This window comes from Lates calcarifer, linkage group LG16_LG22 (assembly GCF_001640805.2).
Source record: "Lates calcarifer isolate ASB-BC8 linkage group LG16_LG22, TLL_Latcal_v3, whole genome shotgun sequence".
Classification (NCBI taxonomy): Eukaryota; Metazoa; Chordata; class Actinopteri; family Centropomidae; genus Lates; species Lates calcarifer.
This window is the reverse complement of record NC_066848.1, coordinates 1,834,077-1,846,990: the sequence shown is the minus strand read 5'-3', so window position 1 is coordinate 1,846,990 and position 12,914 is coordinate 1,834,077. Positions and strand designations below refer to the sequence as shown.

At 40.9% G+C, this 12,914-nt stretch overlaps 1 long non-coding RNA gene across 1 annotated transcript in view; it reads left to right on the top strand.

The window, feature by feature from the left end:
- Positions 1-2,432: 2,432 nt before the first annotated feature.
- The window catches only part of LOC127143397 (uncharacterized), a 96,203-nt gene continuing 85,721 nt past the window's right edge, over positions 2,433-12,914 (top strand). Inside the window, exons 1-3 of the long non-coding RNA XR_007814770.1 lie at positions 2,433-2,795; positions 3,843-3,997; positions 4,448-4,566. This is a non-coding gene — a long non-coding RNA (uncharacterized LOC127143397). The remainder of the gene's footprint in view (positions 2,796-3,842; positions 3,998-4,447; positions 4,567-12,914) is intronic.

Sequence of the window (12,914 nt, the reverse complement as noted above, 5' to 3'; positions counted from 1 at the left end):
TTTGTGTCAAGCTTTTTGTTTTCTCTGCGCTCGGAGCAGCTCCTCCTTTTGTTCTGGAGAAATTCCCATGCCTTCGCAGCAAAATAGAGAAGTGGCATCGTTTGACAACTGAGTAGCGAGATTGCTTGTTAAAACTCCACTCTAATTTGCCTATGTGTGCAACAAGACTGTGTGAAAATCTTTGGGGACAAGAAAAACACTTGTGTTGTTTACCCGCCGATGCTTTTGTGGGTTTAGGTTTGCTTCCCCCGGCCGTCACCCCGCCACGTACGCAGCAGGTTAAAACATGACCTCTCCCCTGTCACCTCGGTGTAGTGGTCCCTGAAGAGGCGCACCTCAGCAGCGCAGCAGCTGCCGCACTGGAAGACGCATAGCAGTGGTAACCAGGGATACCGGGAAAATACAAGATTACTTACAACATGGAGGAAACAATCTTTGAATGCTGCAGGTCGGGTGACAAAACCACCTGTGCTGAAATGAATAGCTGGGTTCTCCTTTTACATCATACAAAACAACAAAACAATCTAAAACTAGGAATTAAACTGAATTACATGTGAAGGTTTAGCAGGTTTTACTCTTAATTGCACTTGAACCAGAGTCCTCCACATCTTTAGCTTGAAGGAAGAGATTCAGACTCACGGTGAAGGGGGTGTTCAGGGCTGTGCAGAGGAGCTGCTGATCAAAGATGGCCGCCGGGGGTGTGGTTGGGTGGTTGATTTTTGTCCCTGTTGTTGAAGTTGCCTCATCAAAAAGAAGAGAAAAACTGGATTAAAAACTTAAAGGACAAGAACATGAATTTTCTTTCTGCATTTCAAACATTTAACTTCCTCAGGAAGCACAAACGTCCCGTCCCTTCGTTTGTTTACACGAGGCTAGATTAACCTCTGAACACCTGAGCGTTGATTTCTGTCTCTGTCTGGTCAGCAGGATCTGATTAGTATAAAAACTAAACCATGCTTCTTCAGTGTTTTGTAACTGACCTGTGTGAATTTCATAACATTCACTAACAGGCTGTGAACTGAAATGATGGATAATCATCCAGAAAAAAACAAGTTTCAACCAGAAACTCTGATCAGGTTTTGTTCCTCTGATACTTTTATTTTGATCTCAGCTGTAGAATGTGTTTGCCGCCATCTTGTTTTTGTTAACACTAACAGGTCTGAGTTTAGCAACATGAAGAAAAAAGTTCATCAAACCTAAAAAGTAACGTCCCCATATGAGGATTCAGAGTCTGCCTGGTGACAGCGTTGGCAGCGTGCATCGTGATTAATATTTTATCTCCCTGTGTTAACTTATATTCTGTCACTGAACACAAATAAGTGTGTAATTGGGCTTTATGTAGGTGTCACCTGTTGTATTCATAAGCTAATTGGCATCCTCATTGTCATCTCTACACGTTCATCAGCAGATTGAGTTTCACACATCCCAGCTTTTGTACGGCGGCACGTGCCGTCCGAGTGCCTCCTCCTTTGAAGCCCATTAGGTCATTGTGCATTATATCATATTGCTGTAATTTGAGGAAATATCCAACGAACGTGTTATGTAAGTTTCTGTGGGTGCAGGAGAGAGAGGCCGAGCGTGCCAGAGAGGGCCACCCACAGGTCACCTGCACTCCCCTTTTAAATATGGATGGGCGTCATAGCAGGGATCAGTGTCACCCCGCACGCGTCTGTGAATGGAAGCACCTCAGGGCAATCATGAGGAAGCTTATATGAGAAGAGGTTCGGCAGATGGATGAGGTGTTTTTAGGGGAAAAACCAGACCTATTTGGGCAGCTGGGCTGAACTTGTTGGATGAGCGGGGGCCAGATGTCAAGGTTAACCCCTCAAATTCCCCAGAGTGTCGAACCCCACCCGCTCCTCCAATGCAGGACTCTTTTGTTGGATAGTTGACTAATCTGAATAGGTGCTTGAGATAAATCAGGTGTCAAACGTGCTGCACATCACGGCGTTGTGCATTGTATTGATGTGTATTGTCTTCCTCTGATAGCCGCCACGCGTCTGGTATCAGGTGAACAAAGCCAGATGACAACCAGAGGAAAGAGGGAATCTGTCAACACAGAGGAGCAAACAAGAGAGAAGGATACAGACCACAACTCGTCTAACTACAAAATGGATGCACAGTTAATAAATAAACACAGCACATAAAAAGCAACACCAAAGTAAAGGCCAGAGAATCATTAACAATGACTGTAGTATGTTGGTAAGTTAATTTAACAGGGTAAGTATACAGTATTTGCAGAGGGCCGTATGAGGTGCATCTTTTCCAAGTCTAAAACATGCTTTCTTATATATTTTGTGAAATAAATTTTTACATATGATCTTTTTCATTTTTACTTTACAATATTTTAATTTTAACTTCGTCATTAAACGAAATATCACACTTATATGAGAAGATTAATACAGTGCAGATAAGGTAGGAAGTGCTCACACTGTTTATATGTAGTGCTGCGTTCAGACGCGTCAAAACGTCGGAAACTACAAACTCCGACTCGAAAAAATAATTTGAACGCATCAACAGGTCGGGAATTCGCGCGGGAATTCACGCCCCTAACTCACCAGACTTGACGATAAAACAGCCGCAGTCATGGCGGCCTCCGGCCGTGATAGACAGGGGCAACACCGGTACAAAAATACATTCACGGCTGCAAAACCTCATGCGAACGTTTCCCTGTAAAGACAACAACCTCAGCTCAGTGTGTGTTTATGATATCTGACAATTTAAAGTGCAGAAAAAACGCCCCCAGTGTTTAAAGACCTTTACAGAGAAGAGTCCGGACGAAAAAGTATCCGTTGGTCAGTTATGTTATTCTTAAGTATCTTATCTGCCGATGTAGCTAACTTTATACCTAGTTCTCTTTATCACATTTTATCATTTTTCATGTTAGCCACCTGCTGTGCTGTTAAGCTTCATGGCGCAGCAACTATTGATACTGACGTTAATGTTGTTTTGCTGAATGTAGCCTATGTAGCTAATTAAACCGGTGTTATTTAGCTAACCTAGCTGTTTGGGTTAGCAAGCATAGTTGTTGCTAGCGCGCTAGCTAGACTGTAGCCGACTAGCAAATTTTGCTAGCAATATAAATGGCTAACAAACTAATATACATCACAGTTATGTTAGCGGGTATTTTAATGATGATAACATCATAAATTAAGCATGTTTGTGACACCAGTATGGCACCACGGTTGTGGCTAGCTCGCCAGGTAGACTGTAGGTAATTAGCATATTTTGCTAGTAAACTGAATGGCTAAAAACAAACTAAATTGAAGTACATTTATCTTAGTGTTTTGTCAATGATATTCAATTATGATAATGTGATTAAGTAAATATTTTGTTTATGACACCATTAAGGTAATGTTACCACAGTGTAACTAGATAGTTAGCTGTTATTTAGCTAACTACTATTTTGGGTTAGGAAGCCCAGTTGTAGCTAGCTCGCTAACTAGTTTGTAGTAATTAGCATATTTTGCTATCAAGCCAAAGGGCTAAAAACAAACTAAATAGAAGTGCATTTATTTTAGTAGATATTTCAATTATACTACAATATGATAATATTACATATTAAACATTTTGTACTACATAACATTGTTGATATTAACATAAATATAGTGAAATGAGACTTGTTTATGTTCTCTCCATGTTTTATTGGACAGTCACAGGATAATTTTATGTTGAAAGAATGAGAAACACTGACAGTAACTTTAACAGGAGGCATTCTACTCTAAGTTCAGTGGATAATTTACATATATTTAGCTAGTCTCAGATTTTATCCTTTAATTTTACTTGCTTTTACCACGTTGTCAGACCGACTCTCAGACTTGGATGCTTTGTGCTCTTCACAGGCCTGGCTGTTTATGGGAGCAGATCGAGTTCATAGGACCACAGTGTTTCTACAGCAAGCTGATGAGCGACTGGCCTCACTGTCACCGCCTGAGCAGCACGTGCCTGGGACTTATCACCTGAAAACAAGGAAACTTGAGCTGTCAGCAGACTACAGGTTTGCATTTAATCATTTTTTAGCCTGTAATTGGCACCACAAAGAGCTTGTAGAGGGATCACTGTAGTGTGAAAACAGCAAGAAACTCACACTGATGGTCCTATTTTGGTTTTCAGACATTATATTTGTGGTTCTGGGTTGAGCTGTGTGTACCCTTAGTGTTTTTTCTGTGTGGTAGGAGGTTTCAGTCCCCATAATCTAAAAAAAAACCTCTCAGTCAGTCTTGTTATTGCTGTGGTTTATTATGCTAAGTTCACTTTTTAAACTTTGATTTGTGATCATCACAGCAGGCTAACCAAGCAGCAGGCAAGGCCACTCGCTGCTTACATCAAGCACAGTTGTAGTTTGCAGTGGATAGATCACATTAGAACTTTACTGCAATAGCTCAGTAAAGCCATGCTAAAACTAGAGTAATACAATCAATCAATCAGTCATCTCCTGACTTCACAGCACAGGAGAGCTCTGCTGGAATGCTGCTAAGCTGCAGATGTACCAGCCAAATTATTCCAGAGGGGAATTACCAGGCCATAAATCCAGACGTCAGGAGGAAGGCTGTAGCCTATTTCACGGTAAAAAATCCATGCAACTTGTTTCCATTACGTTCATAAAGACTGTCTCGCTGTGCATTGCTCAAACTTATCGCCGCCGACAGATCTGAACATGTTTGCATCCAAACACGGCCTCAGATCACGGGGACTTTAAACAAAACATCATGAGAGTCTGCTGCAGTCATTCACCATGTCCTGACAGGTCCTTTAAAAATGACTGATCTGTGACATGAGAAACCAATAATCATCTCCTGCTCATTCATAATGTTCTGTAAATCTGAGGCATGCTGCATCCTGCAGGTTTTTACCTTTCTGCAGATACAAGTTTAGTTATCATTAAGCGATGTAACAGGCTCATTCAGACTCCATGTTTTCATAATAAAGTATTACCAGCATTTAAAGATCCATCATCATTATATATTTGATATGGGATCTAGTGGGTTTTAGTGAAACACAGGATCCTTTCACCTATTTTATTTGTCCAATTCTCATGTAAGTAGCAGGCAAACAACAGACATACAGTCTAGTCAACAGGACACAGTAACCACTGGCATCAGATCGTTGGCAGGTACCGCGGTTCATTATTGCTAATTAAGATGTATAAATATGCTGTCTGGCACTTGACTTGTCGTTTGCAATGGGCCATTTTTTCCATCAAACTCAAAAAGCGCCAAGGTAGACAAGGTGAGGGCACGAGTGCTGGTAGTGATGCTGCAGTGTGTACTCTGTGGGCACACTTCAGCTCAGCTGGCATACATCTGACTGACGCCTTCGGGTGCCAGCAGCTAAACAAGCCCAGGTTTGAGGGGAGAGCGGTGTATATTTGGGCTGAGCTCAGCAAAGTCTGCCAATGTCTTTGAGTGTCTGGCTTCATACAGAGCTCCTTGTTGAGCTGCGCTCTCTGGTCATCTTACAGATGATGACAGTGGACAGTTGACAGTAGGAGGCACGGCCAGGAGGATGTGACATCACTGCACGCCGCGCTAATAGAAAGTATTAACCTGTTGCTTATGTGAGGCGGGATTCTGTCTGCTTGTTGTTGTTGGGCTTAGTTAAACATTTCAGAGAATTAGCATCAGTTTTGCCTGCCACCACCTTCAGTTCAGGTGGTTGCATGTCATCTCAGTGCAAACAACTGATTTAAAAATACTACATTTGAAAAGGAAACCAGAATGTGTGTGTGTGTGTATGAGAAGGGCTTTGTTTGATCGAGCTGTGCTAAGCCACTTTGTAAATTAGTGCCAGATTGTGTTCAGAGGTAGCTGTATGCAAATGTTGAGCATCATTACCCACAAATCAAGTACATCTCAGAGAAACGTACTGACGTCTATACATCTAAAGAGATCTATGAAACTATGCTTTTCACTTTTCATTTTCAGTTTGTCATTTTGTATGAGAGGGTGAAAGGTTTAATTCCCCAAAGTACAAGTTCTAATGATCCTTTTTTATGTTATCACCTTTTATTATGACCACTATCTTGCTGATAAAAGACACCCTGGTTGACTTGTTTCGTGACTCTTTCCCTGCCCACATTCATCCACACAGGCCAGAGATTGAAGGCAGTGGTCAAGGCCCACTCTTTAAAACTTTCCCTGCTTACCTCATGTGGGAAACGCTGTCAGATGCCATTGCTGAATCTCCGATAAATTTCCAGTGGCTATAATATTTGTGGTAGCTGTTTAGGAAGTATCAGAGTTTGGCTTCCAGTCGAGCCATTTGCTGACCACTTGTAGTTTGTGGGGAGAGGAGCTGCCTCAGATTTGCTGTGCTTGTAGTAATGGGAATATTCCGGTTTTCTGAGGAGACACTGTGGCGTAAATCATGCCAGGAACCAGACCAGCAGACCTGAGAGGGAATCTAATGTGTGTTTTCTTTATTTTCATTATAGCAGGCAGTGTTGGTTTCTACCTTTCATCTTCTACTTACTATGCATACCAGTATAGCCCCCAGGTGTGAATGTAAACATGTGCACCTTTTCCTCATCCCACAGATACCGCAGGAGGTGTTTTCCTGCAATTAAATTGTCCTCTTACAGCTTGTTTGTGTAGATAAACCAGAGACAATAGAGGAGGTTGTCCTCTTTCTGAATGCAGTGGCATGATTCATGATTTTTATTTTTATTTCATTTTAAATTCTCCAAATTCAAAATACTATATTTCTGTCCAGTAATTAAGATTCTGGCTTGCATGTGGTTTGCATATGTGTGTGAATCCCCCCTAATACAACTTGTGTGACAAGCACATTACTGTAAATGAGGGTCATTGAACAAAGCGTGTTATTCCTCTGCGGTGACTAATTAAGAAAAAGAACAATTAGCCAATTGACCAATTAATAACAATCCTCTAATCTACAAAAAGTGATCGGCAGGAAAGATCTGTTGGTGTTTCTCTGCTGTGAAAAGAGAAGCTCCATGGGCGTTCTGCACCAGACGAGATTTAAAAGGTCTTTAATCTAATTAATCTGAGATAAATAATGGTTTATGCTATTACCAAATTGCTCATAGAGAGGATTACAATACCATAAAATACAAAGTAATAAGTTTGAATGAAAGACATTGGAACATCTTTCTCTCGCCTTATTCCCTCTGTCTTTTTCTCTCTTTCTTTTTTGTGATCCCTGTCTGCACAGTTCCTTGTTATAACCAGTTACTATAAACATATCATATTAACAGTATACATGGACATACAGCAGTTTAATCTGCATTAATATTTATTCTCAATTGATATGCGCCTGTATTCAAATATAAGTGACTGAAAGGGTTTTAAGATCCTTTTTGTGTAACCAGAAACATTGCTATACCAGACTCCATTGACAAAAACATGATTTTTACCTCGCAGAACACAGGAGCTGCTGGAGTACACTGCCTCCATCTGTTAGTTTGTTTGTGTTACTGTGTGGTACTTCTACTCATGTTATGTGGATCTGAATACTTGTGCTACCACTGAAAGTTGCACATTAACACAAACAATCTAACAGATGGAGGCAGAAGCTCCTGTTTTCTGCTCGTTAAAATTGGCATTTTTGTCAATGGAGTCCAGTATTGATATATAGCAATGTTTCCTTCGAGCACTCTGATCACAGTTTGTTTTTCAAATATAAGTTCACTGTAAATAATTGTGAAGCACTTCTGTGAGTAGCTCACAGTGTGTGACCGACACTGTGCTCTCGGCCATATGGACCATCATCATTAGACCTTTGCATGTTCTTTTTCCAGCCTCCTCTATTATGGAATGTCTTCAGTGTTTTCAAAGTGTCATGTAGCTGCATGAAGACCTATCAAGCCTTGGCTGGTGAGAAGCTCGCTAGTCCCTGTGGACATCTTTGTAAGACGGTGGGGGGGTAAAAACGCTTGCAATTTGCAAGCGAGATGAGATGTCAAGCTTTTTTGGAGACACACAGGTGGCTCAATTTGTCTTCCCCATGATGCAGCTGAAGGAGAGAGTGTTGGCAAAGTGTTGGTAAAGCTCTACAAGTCTTTGTGAGTTCAGGGAGAGCTGCAATTAATTATGCCGCCCAAGTTTTGACACATAACATTATGCTGTCACTCCCTCGGAGAGATCACGGTGATGTCTTTATCCCTTGAGCGTAATTGCCGGCTGTCTGTTCGAAAGAAAGAAAGACGGTCGGACGCGTTTGATAAAACTTAGATCAGGCGCCCATGAAACAGCAGTGTTAAACATGATTTCTCTTAACACGCAAGTGATGCATCCACTTACAGGTTGTTAGGGCTGAAGAAAAACAAACAAATGAGACGTTAGAGTAATAATCCGTGACATTTTTATATAAATAAGTGACAGAACTACGATAATAAAATCATGAATTGGCCTCGAACTGCAGTATGGATTTGGAAAACCTTCAGGCACAAAGGAAGTGATGTGTTTTTACTTTGGATTATCCCTTAGAATGAACTGTAGTAGTCTGCATTAGAGCTGAAACCATTAGTCAACTAATTGATCAATAGAAGAATAGCAGGCAGCTACTTTGATAATCAAATTATTGTCATTAAAAGTTTTTTTTAAGCAGGAACATTCTCTGGTTACAGCTTCTCAGATGTGAGGTTTTGTTCAGACAAACAAAATTATTCAAGAAATAATAAGAGAATTAACTGATAATGAAAATAATCATTCATCTCAGAGATTTCTTTCACAGGTGAAAACTGCAGTCTTAGAAGGTTTAAACATTTTGTCCTAGGTCGTATTTTAACAATATGTGCCCTGGAAAATTCTGAAACACCGCTTTATATTGCTACCAGACTCCATTGACAAAAACAGTGATTTTACTGAGCAAGAACTTAGGAGCTGCTGGAATACCTGGGCCTTTATTTGGAAATTTGTTTGTGTTATTTTGTCGTAGTTTTACTGATGTAAAGGATGTGATTACTTCTTCCACCGCTGAAAATCACACAACAAAACAAACAAACTAACAGATGGAGGCAGTGCTCTGTAAAATTTGTGTTTTTGTCAGTGGAGTTTGGTACTGATACATAGCGATGTTTCTGGTTCCTGATAAAGTAAGTGTTTCAAGATGTCTCAGTAATCTATCACCTCGATATCTTTCCATCCTGAAATATTCTGCGTTTGTTCGGCCTGTGTTCGGCGTTGACTGGTCTGAGTAGATGGGCGTTTTAAGGAGACAGCATTTGTGGAGAAGTTGTTGGGCTTAGGTGGTGGTTCGTCTGGGGGTACGAGTTTGGAACATGCAGTCCCCTCTCCTCGAGCGGTGAACCAGAACCAAGTGGAGTGAGGCTGGCGGGCCACAAGAGCGCCATTGTTCTTCACATTAATCAAACTGAGGAAGGGCAGGTAGCATTTCCCTAGCCCACCCCACACGCACACCCTGCCAACCTCCATGAATGGACTGCTTTTTTAGCTGGCAGCGATTGGCCATCGGAGCTCCGAGAGGATGTGTGTCTGTTTAATTAGTGTGATGAGCTCAGCGGAGTTTATGTGCAGTGTCGGACACCAGGTATTAACCCCTCGAGTTTGACCCCTGCGAGGGGGGTGGCCGACCTCAATCTTGACATCTCTTTCTTTCCACTGTTCTCGCTTTCCTTCTTTTCATTAGGAAAAAGACAGATTAGACAGAGGAAAGCAGACTGGAAGAGGGGGAGACTGGTCTCAACCTCAACCTTTGCTTTTTTTTTTTTCACCAGGCCTCTCTTTGTAGGCCTGAAGAGAATAATTACTGCTATGATACTTCTAATGATGCGGTCATTAGGATGCTGAGTTGTGGTTCTGCTGCGATGCCAGGAGCTTCCCAGAATTTTAAAAGCTCCTCACTATCACATGTCACGTGAACACACGCAGACATATGTTTGGCTGATCTCTTTGACGGGTTGAAGTGCAGCAGAAGCTGTTTCCAGTGTGACTTAAATCATCTCCGAGTTATTAAAACGATCCCCCCAAGACAAAGGAATTATCTAGATGGTGAAAGACACATTCAAAACCATAATTAGAACTGTGGTCTCCCTCGCTCTGTACCATAAACAGCCATATAAATGACACATAGATCATTCGCTGGCAGCTGCCGTACATACGCCGCGGATGAGGGGAGTGCAACGTGTTAACATCACCCAGGGGCACTGTTTTCTAATTCATTTAACCACAGCAGTGTTTTCCTAACAGCTTCAGCTGGCAAATTAAAAACCATGAAAAGATACGAAAACATTCTTACCATGCCAGACGCACTTTCCACAAAGGTAAAACAACCACTTCAGGCGCAATCAAAGCTTAGGATATCATCCTTTATCGGATTATGCACTTTATTAGTTCAGTGGAACAAACACCAGCACTTGAGGGGGGCATCTACTTTAGGATTATAATGCCTCTTTTGCTCACAGATGTTTATTTTATGCAGGGGGCAATTAATTAGTAAAACAGTTTGCTGTCTTTCTAATATTCTGGCTAATGGTCCAGGGAAAGTGACGTGGTCCATGCAGGAGCACACATCCAAAAGTTAAAGGGCACTTGGAGGGCACTTGCACTGATGAGTTATGGTAATGATTTAGGAAACTAGTTTGGATTAATTCCATAAATGGCTAATTTGTTAAACCATCTGGCAATCATTTAAAAGCTTTTAGCTCATGTGGCCCAGTCCAGCCAGGGATTTTTATAGGATTACAGCATAAGGACGCCCTATAAGCACATTATGCAAGCAAGTGCAATACATATCAGGGTGAGAGGTAAAGGGAGGGAGCTATTTTTGTAGGAAAATTCTTCAAATTCTGAGCGAACTTAACTTTAAATATTTAAATATTTGCACGTAATTTCACCAGAAGAAGCAAAAAAAAAGAAAAAAAAAAAGAAAAAAAAAAACTGAATCCCAGCTTTCTTTCAAAGAGTGATTCAGACTCGGGGTTGTGTTTATTAATATCACTCTTGCTACTAAGGGAGTGAGGAACAAAGAGCTGGAGTCACAGCATGTCAGCTCTCTAAAAGGCAGTGTTTGCTGCACCCCCTCTGAAAACACTTTATTAATTGGATTTAGATATTTGCAAAATGATCTATTTAATGGGATTACCACTCGTATAATGATCTTATTTATGAGGGAAGCAATCCAAGCTTTGGGGCGGGCTGATAATGCATTTCCAGCTCTTTGGCAGTTAATGTTGTGTTACAAGGGGAAGATAAAGTTGGAAGTCCCATTGTAAATGAATAGGTAAGTCAGCCCGGTGAAAACGGAGCCGGTGCGGTGGCAGGTCAGACGGGCTCGAGTGGCCGCGCTCGCATTCCAGAGGCCTGTCTGGACCGTAGGACTCAGACCTGCTGAACTCCTTACAAGTTCAAGGCAGACATAAAGAGGGAAGGAGGGAATGCAGAGAGATAGAGCCCCCACCCCCGTACCCCCCCACATCTCCCCTCCTGCACCACCTCCACCTCGGCAGCATAATGGCCCTTTCTTACATCTTTATCCACCTCAATATCTCGCCGAAGCTTTTACAGACCCTGTTTCCAACTAAATGCCTAGAGGTAACGTCCTACCTCTCTCCTCTCCTGGAAAATCTCGTCAACAGTATCAAAAAAGTAAAATAAAAGAGGGAAGAGATGATGTTATGTACATATATGTTGAGCAGAATAACACAAAGAGAATATTTGCAGTTGTTTATTGTAGCTGTTTTAAACGGATGTGTCGTGTTTGCCAAGACATTTAAGCTGCTGGATGTTTTCCCTCATCGAGGTTTTAGCTCCGTTTTGTATCTTTTCATGTAGTGTTGAGCCACTAATGCAAAAAAAAAAAAAAGTATATATGTAAATTCACTTCTTTTCTGCAGAGCACACAGACTTTAAAACATTACCATTTCAATATAACATTTGATTTATATGTGTTTAAAAAAATAGGTTATAATCTCTTACTTTAAAAGGATGTATTCTCAAATGAGATTATGCTAATGGACTGTAATTTGCATAAAACGGGTGGAAATATTAAACCAGATTAAAAATTCAGAAAATTTAAGAGTTTTATTCATGCTGTTAGTCAACAAATATATTCATTCTCCCGGAGAATATTAGAGCCTAAATGTGACACTGTGGAAAACACACACACACACACACACTGTGCTGCAGCATGATCATCCCCCCAACATGTTGGTTTACTTGTTTTTTACTAAATTACAGTGTATACAGTCTTCTGCTCTACATAGAAACACAGTAAAGTAAATTATTAGTGTTTAATTTGTCCCGTTTGTGTTGCTCAGCCTCGTGTGGTTTGAGGGTCTTTTGAGAATTAGTCTCAGGTGAGGGCTGCAACAAAGAGCGCCCTCACAAGCCTCCATTCAGGACATTAATCTGCAAACAAGTGTTTTTTTGTGTCTCAGAGTCTTATTTTCATCGCCATCAATTTAGTACATAGATTGAAAGCGATTCAGGTTGTGCTCTCAGGTTCCACACCGCCCCCCCTCCCTCGGTGGGTCAGCTGGCTGTAACAACCCCTGCTCTCACATTTTTAATCCATAAATTACCAAACAACTCACCAGCCTACTGTATAACTCGTTAACACAGCCTAGCTTTGTGTAGGTTATTTAAAAAATAATGTAACATATTATTCCTTTACAGTTAAATCCAGTGTTTGTGGAAGACTTGGCACGTATTTAACATTAAAACTATGCAATTTCACATCATTTTGGACAGTTATTATTAGCATATATATGTGCAAAAATGTGGAAAAGCTACAGCAGATATAAATAAACAACACCTAGAAAAGCTTAACAACAAAACTTGCTGAAAGTCGTTTAGATTAGATGCTCTGCACAATTATTTTGCACAATTACGCTGCACCTACACCTTATATAAAATCAGGGAAATGATCAGAAATAGCAAATAAAATGATAAGGAATATGAAAAAGCAGTAAAAATGTATGCTTGTATTTTTAA